At 39.0% G+C, this 6,359-nt stretch overlaps 1 non-coding gene across 1 annotated transcript; it reads right to left on the bottom strand.

The window, feature by feature from the left end:
• Nucleotides 1-5,078: 5,078 nt before the first annotated feature.
• LOC116875528 lies at nt 5,079-5,205 on the bottom strand. Its single transcript, XR_004384210.1, has one exon. It is a non-coding gene; the product is annotated as a small nucleolar RNA SNORA32 (small nucleolar RNA).
• Nucleotides 5,206-6,359: the final 1,154 nt, after the last annotated feature.

Below are 6,359 nucleotides of genomic sequence, written 5' to 3'. Positions count from 1 at the left end.
TTCTGATTCCCACCTTTCATGACTTCAGTCCCATTTCTTGTCCTGCCTACATCCCACAGATTCTCAACCACTTATCAGACTGTGCCCTTGACTGTCTCTTACCCATTTTCCATGTTCTGGATTTGACCTCAGAACATCTTCTGGTACCCTGTGGTCGGTTAGTACCCTACCCTGTTACCCTGTACTACTTATGGTTCCATAGCTTTGTTAATTCCATCCCCAACGCTGCATTCCTCACACTTTATAAAACCACTTATTTAATTATTTGTGAATACAGGATACCTGTGAATACAGCTTATCATTACAACTACATCATCTAGCGTGGTGACTGGCATATAGTAACCACATTATCAATACTTGTTCATTGCATGAAATGAATGCCATCACCTGTAGGGTCCTATAACTGTAATGTCACAATAACATTAGATTTTGGATGAAAGACCAGCTTGAACCTTGGGTTTGCCACTTACTTTCTGTATTGACTTTGACATGCTACTTCTCTGAACCTCAAATTTAATCTGTTTAATAAGTTATAATGTCCAACTCCTTAGGTTGTTATAAAAGTTAAAGAGGTCTGTAAATGACTGGGGATATTTACATGGTGAACAAATGGGAGCTTTTAGCTGATTAATTTAGTTTCTTAGGAAGTGGAACTTCCATCAGATGCCTAGAAGTCTGGAGAGCACTGGTGTGATCTGGCATGGTATACTCCTTTCCTAGCTGCTTAATTTCTTGACCTCTTAATTTTAAATTTGATTTTCTGTAATACCCTGTCCAACCTTCCAAGGAAAATCCACCCACAGGGAGTCATAGTAGATCCTACAGATGATTCTTACATAGAACTTACTTCATGGTTAGAAGTGCCTTTTCCTGGGGTGGGGGGAAGGGGAATCCCTTTTCCTAATTAGTCACAATAGTTAAAACTAGTTAGAAAAAAATGACAGCTTTCGATTGCTGCTATAACAGATGGCCATACATTTGATACTTGAAAGCAAATCAAACTTAATATTTTATAGTTTTGGAGATCAGAAGTCTTGAAATAAGGCTTACTGGGCAAATACACTGCATCAAACAACACTTGGGTTCCTTCTGAAAGCCCTAGGGGAGAACTATTTTTTCACTTTTTCTGGTTTCTAAGGTGCCCACATTCCTCGGTTCATAGTCTCCCCCCCTTTTTTTTTTTGGTTCTTGAATTTTTTTTTGTTTTATTTTTTATTTTTTATATATTTTTTAAATTTTTTATTTATTTTCAGCGTAACAGTATTCATTGTTTTTGCACCACACCCAGTGCTCCATGCAATCCGTGCCCTCCCTAATACCCACGACCTGGTTCCCCTAACATCCCACCCCCCACCCCTTCAAAACCCTCAGATAGTCTTCCCTTTAGACTTCAAAATCCATAATGGCCAATGAAGGCTTTCTCCTACTATATCCTTCTGACATTGACTTTTCTTCCTTCTACATTTAAGGATCTTATGATTCCATTAGGCTCATCTGAATGATCCACGATAATGACCCTCTGTTATATTCATTTCATTAGTAACCTGAATTCCATCTGCAACTTGAATTCACCTTGACCACGCATGGAGACATAGTAACAGGTTCCAGGGGTCAGGATGTGGCTATCTTTGGGAGGATGTGAGTCTGCCTACAACAGCCACTCTGGCAGGCACTATACTAAGGGCTTTGTAAGTCCAGTTAATGCTCCCAAATGTGCTATGAGATATTATTAATCCATTTTATGAATAAGGAAATGGAAGCTTTGCAAGGCTTACTTTCTCACCAGTCACATCTGGCCACTGGCAGAACAGGATTCTGAACCTCTTTCTACTACCCACCATTGAGTTCTGAATGAGGTCCTGAAAGTTCTCGGGCAGGACCCTGTTTCTCTAGTCTCCTTAACAGGCTCTGGTTTCAGAGGTTTATCCGGTTCAAACTGTGAAATAAATGTATCTGTGTAGACACTCAGCAGGTCACCTGGGATACATTTTACTCACTCGGTTCTGCAGCAGCAAACACTGGGGAACCTAAATATTCAAGCCAGCTCCCGCTTTCAGGAAGAAACAGGAACATCCCTTGTACAGAGATCCAAAAAATCAAATCTGTAACTTGTGAAAAGGGAAGTAGTTTTATAGCTTGTAAATGGACTTGTTTTGGATACACATAACGACTACCCTGAAAAGACCCCTATTTCATTTCTTTCTTAATATCAGCAGGATATTGGAAGATTTCTTCTATAGGAATGAAATTACTCCTCTCCTATATACTGAATTCTTTAGTAAATGTCATTGGTATGTATTTCAATGTGGTTGACTCATTTATGGAGGTGTTGAAACCCTGCATTTCATGAATCAGATGTTACTGTGTTAATATCTGTGGCAATAAAATTCTAGGTCTGGAAATTTAAAAACACAGGAACAAGATCTCAATCAGTTTTTACTGAGTGACATCGTACAAGCAATCCAAATTCTGTTTAATAAACCCCTGTATGTTTTTATGGGTAAAGTAATGCTAAGTTCTAATCTCACACCTACTAGGTAATTCCACAAATGAAACCAAGTTTGCAAAGTTCAGAGGTAAACAGGCAGAATTAAAACTTCCCCTCTCCCACCCAATTCATTACGATTTCTGTTCTAATTCCTTTATCAAATACTTCCTTTCCCATGGTGCAGATATGATGCTAAAAGCTTTGAAGATAAACTTTGTTTTAGTCCATATTTCCTGTTACCCTTGAGGTTTAGGGGCTATAGTAAGGTAAAGGGAAGAAAGGGAGTGAGCTCACAATTATTCTAACGGACTTAAAGACAGGTTTAATCTTGGCTCCAATCAAGTTAACCCAGTAGAATGATATTAAAATACTTTTTTTCCCCATTTCTTTCATAGGAAAAAAGAAAGAAAGAATGTCTCCTTGCACTGGAAAATATACAAGTCCTCTTGGGATAACAAACATAATTCATTTTCACTCAGGCAACCGGTGAGATCACTTCCCGGTTGCTGAGCTTATAGGTTATTGAAACCACTGGGGTTTTGTTAAAAATAGCCTTCTAATAAATCTGCCCCTTCTTTTAACTAGGATAATGGTGATAACTTTCTTATGGGTTATTTCCTTCCTTTTAGGGCAACTTTTAAAAAAATTCCCAATAATGCATATGTCATGTAGAGTTGAGGGACACTGAGATATCCTGCTGTATCGATTTCTGTGCATTCATGAGTGGAAGTGTTAACTAATTTAAGTGTAGTGACAGGGGCTAAGTCAAGACCGTGCCTTCTCGCCTTTGAGTAGGTTTAAGCTTTTCTAAAATGCTGGACCATCGTGAGCTAAACCGATCTCTTTAAAACCTGTCCGTGGTCCTGGGATCCTGTCCTGCATGGGGCTCCCTGCTCAGCAGGGAGTCTGCTTCTCCATCTCCTTCTCCCTCTCCTTCTGTGCTCTTTCTTTCTCCCTCAAATGAATAAATAAAATCTTTATTAAAAAAAGAAAAAGAACCATCGTAAGGCTCAGTGTTAATCACGATAAACTCAAAAGAAGCTGTGTCCAACTGTTAATTTTATCAGATTTATTTTGCATTCAGTAATTTAATGTTAATGAAGTAGACTTATTCTACTGAATTAATATTGATAATTTTAATATTTGTTTTTCCATTCTTATTTGTATAAAACTATTAATTTTCTTTGATGTACAGTAATAGAAAAATTTAAATCACAGTAACTCCATACCTAGATTTGTGTTTGTGCTTAAAACACAGAAAATGGTATAACAAATAATTTAAAAAAAAACAATAGCAACAACAACAACAAACCTATCTGAAAGGGAAAAAAGCCATTTTCCCATATATTTTCAGGCCAAATGTAAGGGTTGCCCTCATTTTACACTGTAGGGATCTTCTAAAAATTTTGTTAAAACAAAAGTAAATTCAAATGTCCTATAAGAGCATCAGGGCTGGCACTTTCTTAGAGACAGGTGGTAAAATTGAAAGTTGATTTCTTAGGCAAAATCACTGGAGTTCCTCTTTTTAGGTAAATGCTGCAGCGAGAGCATTATGATAAGGCACTGGCCTGGAAGTCATGGTTCCTGGATCTAGCTCCTGGGAATGCCTCTCCCATATTAGGTACTTGAGTAACGGTTAACTCTCCTGACCTTTCAGTTTATTCATCTGTAAAAAGTGAATAATAGGGCTGCCTGGGCGGCTCAGTGGGTTAAGCCTCTGCCTTCAGCTCAGGTCATGATCTCAGTGTCCTGGGATCGAGTCCTGCATCGGGCTCTCTGCTAGGCAGGGAGCCTGCTTCCTCCTCCCTCTCTCTCTCTCTCCCTCTCTGCCTACTTGTGATCTCTCTCTGTGAAATAAATAAAATCTTTAAAAAAAAAGTGAATAATATTACCAACCTCGGTCTTTGTGTGACTTAATACATTCATTTAATGTGAATTAAACAAACAATAAAACAGTAGTAGTAGAAAGTAAGCTTCATAGAGATCATTCAGTGCATGGGGCACATTTGTGACCTAGAATGATTAGAAATGTGCCTAGATAGCGATCTTCTCTGGCCCCAGGGAAGCCTGAATGGCCAGACAACTTGCCTTTGGCCTCAAGCAGCAGCATCTTTTCTTTTCTTTCTTTCTTTTTTTTTAATTTAAAGCCAATAAATTCTTATTTAAGGAGTTTTTACATATGATTCCTTCCACTGCCAGTCACTGCTCATCACCATAGTTCCTCCAAAGTTAGAATCATAATCTTCAAAACAGCCCTTTTAAAAAGAACTTGATCAATCCACAATTGTCACTGTCACTCCAATATAACAAGAACATAAAGTAAGGTTCCATTTCCAGAGATGATAATGTAAACTGAAGCCAGCCTCCCTTTACTAAATCTATTATATTACGAGGTGCATGGTGATTAACAATACGGGAGGAGTTAGCAAAAAGACATCTCTTGGAGATCTAGGCATGCACTGTTCAGTATACTAGCCATGTATGTTCAGATGAGAATCTGAAATAGGACCATTACCAAATCACATATGGCTTATGTTACATTTATACTGGACAGGCTAATCTAGGCAATGGAAATAGAACAGGGTTGGTAAAATGTTCCCAATAGGCTGAATGCTAGCAAAGTTAGCAGAAAGAAAGAAAACCTAGTGGGAAAATTTTTTTATGGTCATGTCCACAGCAAATGAGAAACTGCATTCTCAAAGCCTTGGTAATGACCACAGCAGCATCTTTTCAATCACATATTTGGCACAAATACCTATTTATATACCATTTATGCACCAATATCATTTATATACCCAATCCCATCCTCCATGTTCCAAGACACAGAAAGGACTGAGAAGTGTAACTGATACATACATTATCAATTGAGTTTAGTTTATTACAACACATTTTAGAGCTCAGGAGGTGGAAATATCACAGGGAGCCTAAATAAATTGGCCAAAGTCATATAAGCAAGTAAGAAGCAACACTGCCATTTGACTCTAGGTTTATGCGACTGTGATGGTTACTTTTTCAGTGTCCACCAGACTGGGCTAAGGGATGTCCAGGTAGCTGGTGAACATTATTTCTGGGTGTCGAAGAGGGTTTTCAGAAGATATCAGCAATTCAATCTGTGCACTGGGTGAAGTTCTGCCCTCAGCAGAGTCAGTGGTCATCATCAGCTCACTGAGGGCCCAAAAAGAACAAAATGGTTAAAGGAAGGGTAGAGTCTTACTTTCCCTTCTTGAGCTGGAATGTTCCTCTTCTCCTGGCCTCCTACACTAGTTTCTGATTCTCGGGTCTTTGAACTCCAGAGCTTACATCGGTAGCCCTTCTGATCTCAGAGTAGGAGTTATATCACTGGTTCCCTTGGTTCTTAAGGTCATTGTACTAGGACTGAAAGATACCACTGGCTTTCCTGGCTTTCCAGTAGGTGGTGAGACTTCTTGGTCTCATAACTATGTGAGTCACTTCCTATTAAAAAAGTAAAAAAAAAAAAAAATCTGTGTGTATCTTATTGGGTCTGTTTCTCTGAAGAACCCTCACACACTGATGAAGCCTACGCTCTTATTCACCGAATTCAACCATGATTGTCATTAATAATATTTAGTCCTAATTAGTAATAACTCCAATTCCCTGTTGATTCACAAATTGGCCGGGTACACAAAGGGCAACGAGAGACCAAAGAAAGAGACCACCACTCCACAAGGGCAGGTAGCAGGTTTAAGAAGCAAGGGCACTTATGTAAGTGTCTTGTCGGGGGTGGCCTCAAGACAAGCAGACCTCTGCACCCACCCACCAAGTCGCAAAAGCTTCCATAGAAGGCTTAACTGGGTTCAGTCATGTTGAGACCATCTGGACAGGATTCAACACCTTACTCTCAGGACTGTTC

This window comes from Lontra canadensis, unplaced genomic scaffold (genome assembly GCF_010015895.1).
Source record: "Lontra canadensis isolate GAN:19392208 unplaced genomic scaffold, GSC_riverotter_1.0 scaffold41, whole genome shotgun sequence".
Classification (NCBI taxonomy): domain Eukaryota; kingdom Metazoa; phylum Chordata; class Mammalia; order Carnivora; family Mustelidae; genus Lontra; species Lontra canadensis.
This window is presented reverse-complemented; position numbering and strand designations above follow the sequence as displayed.